We start from the raw sequence: 8,811 nt of genomic DNA, 5'->3' as shown, positions 1-8,811 counted from the left end.
CCCTGGACCACCAGTCAGTCATGGAGAGATAGGAGGGTGGTCCTTCTTTCAAGTGAATGCAATTCTGTCAGATATTACCGATCTATAGAAAGTGACAATGATCAACATGAAATAAAGGTTTTGATTAGTGTCAAGGCCGATTTTGTCGTGATAAAACTCAATCTGGCCAATTTCGTTATGACAGCAACTGCATCGAAGAAGACTTATTTCAGACCAGTGGAAGATTTTCCAATTCAAAGGTAATGTATTCGAAGGTCCAAAATAGTCCTTAAATGTGAAGACTGAAAGGAAGAATTCTATATGTTTCTAAACGTGGCAGTAAGCAAAGAATTAGACAAAAGAAGAATCCAAATTTATAGGCAATGTCGAAGCTCAGTATAGCAGTAGGCCAAGAAAACTGCAGAAGCTGCGGGAAGTTGCTTCAAAAAGATTTAAGAATGTAAATCGTGGCGATGTTTAAAGAAGACAATGGGAATAATGTGGGGAAATCAAAAGGCACTTTCGGAGTATATAAGGAGGAAGAATAAAATGAGAAAAAATTGGGACTGATGCAGGAACTAACTGGACAACTATTGTGGAGCTGGACGACTTAGGCACACTTTGATATTGTACTTTACGTGTCTCTTAACGTGAAGAGCAATATAGAGCTAAGAATTCAGGAAGAAAATTGTGGTATTTTCAGAAATTACAATTGAGCTGAAAGAAGAATTTGCGTTTTTAGTGGACATAAGACTGCAAAAGGTAGGAGCCCTGTCTCCTGGACAAGGGGATGAATTGTAGGGACCAGAATATTAATACTCACATCGTCTCTGTCGAACCGGCAAATGCCAAAGCACGAATGCTCAGCTAGAATGATGATTCAATAATTGCTCAAGAATTGCTGTTTGGATCATCCTGGAAACTATATCAACGGCTATTAGTCCAGTATCAGGGCTAGAGAAAGATTTGGGAAAAGAAATCTGAGAGACAGCATTCAATATAAGTTGCAAATATAAGATTTAAATTAAAAATATTAACATGGTTTTGATGCAAGTGACATCATCCCTTACGAATGTGAGACCATCTTCGAAGGAAGTGGCATGAAGTGTGGTTGAGGGTGGAAAATAGTGGAAATAATCACGTTGAAATCATCAAGGTTTCTGGCAAGATCTTGCATCTTAAATCATTTAAGAAATCACGGGACCAAATTAAATTCGGGAGAGGGTAATGGCCAAAGGCAGCCTTTGAAAATGAATCCTATGTTCAGTGGTGCATTGCAACATTTTAGAGCTGCATCCTTTGCTGTTTGTTGTGGATATGAACGATCGAGTAACAAATGTAGATATTTTGATCAGTGATTTCACAACTGAGGCAAAAACGTGCAGTATTGTGATTAATGAGGAGGAAAGCCTGAGACTAAGGTATGTTATCGATGGCAGAACAAAGAAAAAAAAGTAGAATATTGTGCCAAAACTTGTGAAGAAAGCATTTTTACAGGACTATCAAGTGACGAGTATAAGTAAGGCAAGGTTCGTCTCTATGAAATACAAAGCATTATTGGTTTCATGCTGCACATAACTATTTCATCGGGAAGGTATTATTGCCAAACGTAATGCGATTAATTCTGGAAATTCAGCTAACGTTCAGGAGTTCGTTTTCAAATCGCATTAAATGGTGGAATTTAAATTTGAAAACATAGTCTACTGAAGGCCATGGCATCATTATCAATTGTCAGAAAAACAAACATTGGTAATGTCATTCAGGGAAGAAAGATGGCCAGACTCACGTCGTCTGGGGGACATGTCATTCCAGCCACAAAGCAAAGTGGTTGACTCTCAAACGGCTGAGAAGGCCACTCAGTTTTACCAACTGCTGCAAAATAGCAAACATTCGGTGAAAGTAGATGGATAATCTGACATTGACCAAGGTGCTCGAAGAGATGTTTGCACAGCATGTTGTGTCAAGCTTGCAAAATCCCGTTTAAAAATATCTAGCAGCTAGTGCCAAACTTAGGAAAGCATTCTCAGAGAATGGTCAAGCAACAGCCTGGTCATATATTCATGGTTAAACGAAAATAACACAAACATCACTGTCCCTGAATATGTCATGTTCCTTCAGCAGGACGTATCCACCACAGGTGGCAACACTATGAAATACAGACGGAAGGAGCATACTTTCATAGCCGTCAATATTCTTTCTGGACCCATGAATTCTGATGGATTCACGTTAAACACGGGAAAGGAAGACACCTTTTGATTATTGTGCGTCATTTTTCTTCGGCTCATAAATAAGTATAGCTCAATGCTGAACAACAATTGGGGTCAGCACTGAAGGTGGTAAGGATAAGAATGTACTCCCGGAGGGGATTTCTATGTCTACCACTGGGCATAGCAACACTATTGATCGAGTTGGTCGGGACCTGAAGGACATAGCTGTTAGGCTGGTTCTGTAGCACCTGCTGAGGGAACTAACAAGAGAGAATATCATCTAGTTGAATTCATCCTTCACAATCGTCCGGCTGCAGATGCATCCGTAAATGACAATATCACTGAGAGTGACCACTAGACAAATGTTTTGGAGAAGAAGCCTTAACTTCTCATTGAGAACACTGTTCGTTGTGTTGCTTGATACTGAAAGCACGCTTAATGGCTTACATAAACTAACTCAACATCTGCCATTACTCAGGCGATTTGCCACCAAAATGGTCAGAAATATTTTCCTGCACAATGTCCCAAGCTCATGGTTCTGCGTATTCCCGATTCGAACATTACAAGTATGAGAACGAATCAGCGCTGGTATAATGGTAAGTGCAGGATGCCAACCCAGGAACAGCACCGGAAAAAAAAGGTTTGAACCTGGTGAAGTTATCACAAAGGCACTATTGTCATGCCAAACAACATAAATGGCATGCGATTGACAGAGCTAAGTGAACTGACAGTGAACAGATCAGACATAACCACTTCTGTAGTGCCACATCAAGTCATTATTTGAGAAGGACAATTAAACATCTCTTTGGAGGAGGAATCTCCACAGATACTCCCATCTTCAAGATGGAAGAGCCCAATATATCAGTGAAAACATCAAGGTTGAAGAATTAACAGCAATTATCAGCTAGAGGTTCCAAATGGGTGATCCATCTTGGCTTTCTCCTGTGGTTAGCAAAATTTTAGATATCAGTCTTCAGCCAACTCGATTCTCCCCAAGGATCTTAACATTCGATTGGAGGCGTTGGATTATGCAAGCGTTATGGAACATGACAAAATTCTGTCTACCATACTGATTACATGTGTTCAGATCCGCCACTTTACTAGCCAAGCACTTCCAATGAACTGACAACACGAGTACTGACCGGACAATGTGGAAAATTGGCCAGACAGTAGAATAATCCAGCTCAGCGAATTACTGCCCATCATGTTACTCTTAGCCATCAGTAAGGTGTTTGAATTGCCATTGACATTGCGGCAAAGCAGTCCTGGCTCAGTGACGCAGTGTGTGGGTTATTCAAGGGCCAGTCAACTTCTGACTGAATATCAGCCTGAGTTCAAAGATGAACAAAAACTGAGCTTCACAAATGAGGGGCGAGTGACAACAATTCTCATCAAAGTCTCATTCAACTGACTGTGGCATCGATGGATCTTTGGGGACTCTGAAATCAATGCATGGCAGCTGACAAACTGTCTGCTACCTTGAGACGTAACTTGCACATAGGAAGACTGATATGGTTGTTGGCGGTCATTAGTCTCAGCTCCAGCACATCTCGATCAGTGTTCGTGAAGGTATTTTCCTTGGCTCAATTATCTTCAGTACCTTCACTGGTGCAATTATCTTGAGGTACTTCATTAATAATCTCCCCTCTACCATTAGATGAGATGTGAAATGGTCACCATTGTTGATGGCACAATACTCACCATCTTTCACAACTCGTCAGATATAGAGAAAATCTATCTTGTAATAAAACAAGATCTGTACAATATTCAGACGTGGGCTGACAATTGGCAAGTAACATTCAGCCCACAAAACTGGTAGACAATGAATAATGACAATTAGAGACAATCCAACCACCGCCATTTGACACTGAATGGTGCCGCTGTCACTGACTATTACAAACTCAACACTGTAGATTTTCTTATCCAATTGAAACTGAAATGGAAACAACGTACAAACGTAATGGTGAGAAGAACAGACCAGTAGCCAGGAATACTGTGACAAGTAGCCCACCTTTGTAACTTTCCATAGCCATCCATCATCGAAAACGCAATACCTGAGAGTGGAATGGCATGCCTTCCCAAGTGCCTGAATGGGTGTTGCGTCAATTGCAATCAAGAAGCTTGCCATCAACCAGAACAAAGCAGCTCACTTGAATGGCAGTGCATTCACGAGCATCCAGTTTCTCCAAATGTGGCATTGAGCAGCTTGCGTAAGTAGCTGATACAAGATATACTGTGGAGAATTATCAATATCCTTTGACGGCATTTTCCTAACCCACTACCACTTCTTTCTCGAAGGATAAGAGAATCAGATACCCAGAAAGGCTACACCTGAATCTCCCCACCATGCCACTCATCATCCTGACTTGGAAGTACACCACTGTTTCATCACAGTGACTGAATAAAAAGCCTGGAATTTCCTCCGTGAGTGCCATTATGGAACCTGCATTTCGGAAAGGCAGCACTGCACCATCTGTTTGAGTACAACGAGTGACGGGAAATAATGAACCACTATTCCAGCAGTCAACCTCATAAAAAATCCTTGAAACTAACTTGACAGTTTGATAACGTGATTAAGGAGGCATTGTGAGCATTTGATAGGCATTCAAAAGCTTATTTAAATTCCCAGAGGCGAGATTTCAATTTCTGCCATGATAGCTTCAATTTGTTCAAGGAACGGAAACGAACATATTTGCCTCATCAGCGATAATCACACACTTACCAAAGTTTTGGAAAAGCCCACATGGTTCTGTACTGTCCTTCAGAAGAGATATTCTGCCCTTACTCCCTGGCCTGGCCTACTTGTTCCACAATACGGTGCCTGTTCTTTTAGATTCCTGAACCTGAATATGAAGACAATCGCTTCTTTTAAAACTTCTTCAGAAAGATCTGTCAAAGTTAGTCTTGCAAGGACAGCAGCATCACAAAACGGTCAGCGATGACCACATTCTTGTGATACGTGATTAAAAAGTTCATATTTCAAGCAAGAATTCATGAAGTGTGAAGTGTGCTGGAGAATACAAATCTGAAACATATTCAGAATAGGAATGTTAGAAACACGCTGTTGGTAATTCTGGTTCTCCAGAGAGAAAGTCAGAAACAGTTTTTAGGTCGATTATTGGATGCAAAGTCTCCTGTGATCTTGTAAACGAGAAAGAATTTTCACATGTATTCTTATACAATTTATTTCAGACATAAAATGTCAGATTTATTTCTCTTATGTTTGTGGCAGCTTTCTGTGCATGTCAACGACATTTTTTGCAATCAAGATCGCTGTGGTAACATCACTGACCCAGTAATTCTCAACTCTAATTTGACGCTTAATTGACAGGACATGGGATCCCACTTTTTGTTGTGAGTGAAATCTTAATTCAAAGAAAACCTGAAATGGAAAAGCAAGTCTCATGATGACAGTGTAATGAGAATCAGTCGAAAATCCAAAAGCAGTGGTTTGTTCATGTCCATTCGGAAAGGAAATCTGCACACTTTCTTTGTTCTGAACTTCATGTGACTCCCTAAGCAATGTATTGTAATTGACTGCCTTCTGGAGTAGCACTGGCTACCTACTGAATGGGGACTTGGGATAGTGACTCATTGCTGTCCGAGCCAGTAACATCGACATTCTGTGAATGAATAAAATAAAATAGAAGTGTGTCTAAAGCACACTTAACTATAACAATTAATTTAAATTGTTGTGGTAGTTCCTGATGTCTGTTTCAAGTTTTTTATTTCTTTTTTTAAGGCGCTGAAACGCATTTTGAGCTGTGTTGAGCTCTTAGATATGTGCTTGTCAAAATGGGTTAACATATAAAACAATTAGACGTTTCGACTAAATCTAGTTGGAGAGAAACGTGTCATTTACAGCGACTGCAGAATTTCCATGACTTAATTCATAACCAAAATTAAACTTTTTTTTTTCAGTATATTTTGAAAATAAGTAATGTCTGTCTGAAGTGATTTTAAGAACATTGGTATTCATTTCTGCGAACTGTCAACATTCTTAAAATAAACTTGTTTTGATTTGAAACTAATCAATAAATAACTTCAACCATCTGGCTTTATAACCATCAACTCTCCTTTGAAACCAACTAAGCATTTATGCAAATAAGAACAGAAATAGATCTCTCAGAATAAATTATAGAACAGCAAAAATGCAATTTATTTTCGCCCACAGACACAGCAGAAATGTAGAGGCAAAAATGCAAATGACTGAATGGATTCCAATCGTCATTGATGTGAGGCCTTTTTAAACGTTAACTTATAAGTTTATGGAACCAGAGTGATTTCAGTTATTGTGTATAGAAACCATAATTGTGAAGTACATTGACACAACCAAGATTTCTTTTTCTGTCTCTTTCTCGGACTCTCTTCCACTCCGAGTAGTGTGTGTGTGTGTGTGTGTGTGTGTGTGTGTGTGTGTGTGTGTGTGTGTGTGTGTGTGTGTGTGTGTGTGTGTGTGTGTGTGTGTGTGTGTGTGTGAGAGAGAGAGAGAGAGAGAGAGAGAGAGAGAGGAGAGAGAGAGAGACGCCGTGTATTCCCTCTCCATCCCCTCCATCACTTGAAGTCAACGTCTCAATAACATCTCCTCTTGTCCAACTAATGTGTTTCTATATAGAGGCACTTGAACCCGTCGAGCAAGGTTTTCTTGAAAATGCATTTTTTAAATATTCAGTGACCGAGAAGGGCTTGACGGGAACTGATGGAAGAGTCTTTAAACAGCATGAGCACTGTCTTGTATTGTCGCTGTGAGGATTTACTGTTATTGTTTTCAATGGAATTTTCATTGTATCTCACCAGTAGTGCTCATGGCTGAAGAACTTTGATTGTACTGTGCAGTGCACATTCAGTATGTAATTAATCTTTAATGCACATTTCATGGAATCTTCGGCATGAAAGTGAGGAGGGAGATTTTCTCTGCTTCGACATTGTACATATGCTGAGAGTGTGAACATTTTCAGGGAAACTTGAATGCAGACCTCTTCAGCATCTTCAACCTGCTGCATTTGACATGACAAAGTGCAGAGCTGGATAAACACAGCAGGCGCAGCAGCGTCACAGGAAACAAAATGCTAATGATTTGGGCCTAGACACTTATTAATTTTCTGAGAAAGGGTCTAGGGCCGAAACGTGAGCTTTCCTGCTACTCTGCTGTTGCTTGGCATGTGATGTTGATCCAGCTCTACATCATGTTATCTTAGACTCTCCAACATCTGCACTTGCAACTATCTCTGCATTTGACAATACTGTTTTGGTGAGACCAATGTCGTGGGAGATTTATTCTGAAAATAGTGTGAGCTTTGAAAGGGCTCTAAATGTCCGATTCAATTGTGCAAGGGGTCTTCATCTCCCACTATTATCTTTGTGATTAAGGAATTATTAATTCCTGAATAAAATGGGAACGAATTCCTCCATTGAAATTTTGGATCCATATTTATGTTGTGTATGTAGGGGTAGAAAATATGTGATATGTGTTCCGTGTGTAACTTCCACAATTACCATGACAATGGTGTGTTTGGTACTGTGGTTGAAATGTTGTTTTAATCTGTTTTTTTAAGTGGAGATCTACGGATGATGGTGTGATGACTTGCCTTTTTTTTGTTGACGAGGAGAAGACATTGAAGCGCCTGTGCTGTTCTTGGAAAACATGCAGTTGATGGGAAGCATTAATGTGGCTTGCAATATTTCTGAAGTCAATAATTTAAAGCAGAAGTCAACTTTAATGTCAAAAAGAACAGGAATCAGAAGTAAGCTCTCTGCCAATGTAATTCGTTCTTCTGTTCAATGACATAACAATTGAATTGATGACCCTCACCTCCATTTGTCAATCTTATTCTCATGAGCATTGATTGCTCCTGAATTTTTAAAAAAATCTCTCCACTGCACTCATGAAAATACTGAAGGAAGCAATCTCGAAATTTTTCCGTGGCAAAGAACTCGACAGGTTCACTGCATTCTGTGAGAAGAATTTCTCTTCTGCCTTAAAATTTCGACCTTTAATTCCGAGAATATAAGCTTTGCTCGTGAAATCAGCCCCATGTGGAATCACTTCAGCATTTAAACTATCAAATACCCGAAAAACAACACCTGCTTCAAAATGTCACTTTTCAATATACTGTATTCTAATGATGACAGGTCAAAAAGACAATCTCCACTCACAAGACATACCCTCCACACTCAGGATTACTGTACTGAACCCAGTAAAGATCGTCTCGATTTTCAGTGTACCTTCCCTTCGATACGAGGCTTGGAACAATTCGCAGTATTTCAGCTTATGTGTGACTCGTGTTTGTAACGTTTTTTTTAAAAAAAACTTTAGGATTCACAGGATCCGTCTTGAGTAAAATAACACCGTTTATTCCGACTCATCTGTGCCAATCAGACATCCCAATTTGGCCCACTTACATTTGGCAGCATTTGTCCGGTTCCTGTAAACTCTTCCCACTGATATACCAATCCAGATGTGTTCTATATATTGCAGTTGTGAATGCCTCCAAAACGTCCTCTGGCAACCTGTTTCACAAACACAACGTCCACCTCACGAAAAGAAATTACATTCTCAGTTCATTGTTAATCATTTCCCCGTTGCCTTAATTGCATATTGTGTAGTATTGTATTTCGCCCATCC

This window comes from Stegostoma tigrinum, chromosome 43 (assembly GCF_030684315.1).
Source record: "Stegostoma tigrinum isolate sSteTig4 chromosome 43, sSteTig4.hap1, whole genome shotgun sequence".
Taxonomy (NCBI): Eukaryota; Metazoa; Chordata; class Chondrichthyes; order Orectolobiformes; family Stegostomatidae; genus Stegostoma; species Stegostoma tigrinum.
This window is presented reverse-complemented; position numbering follows the sequence as displayed.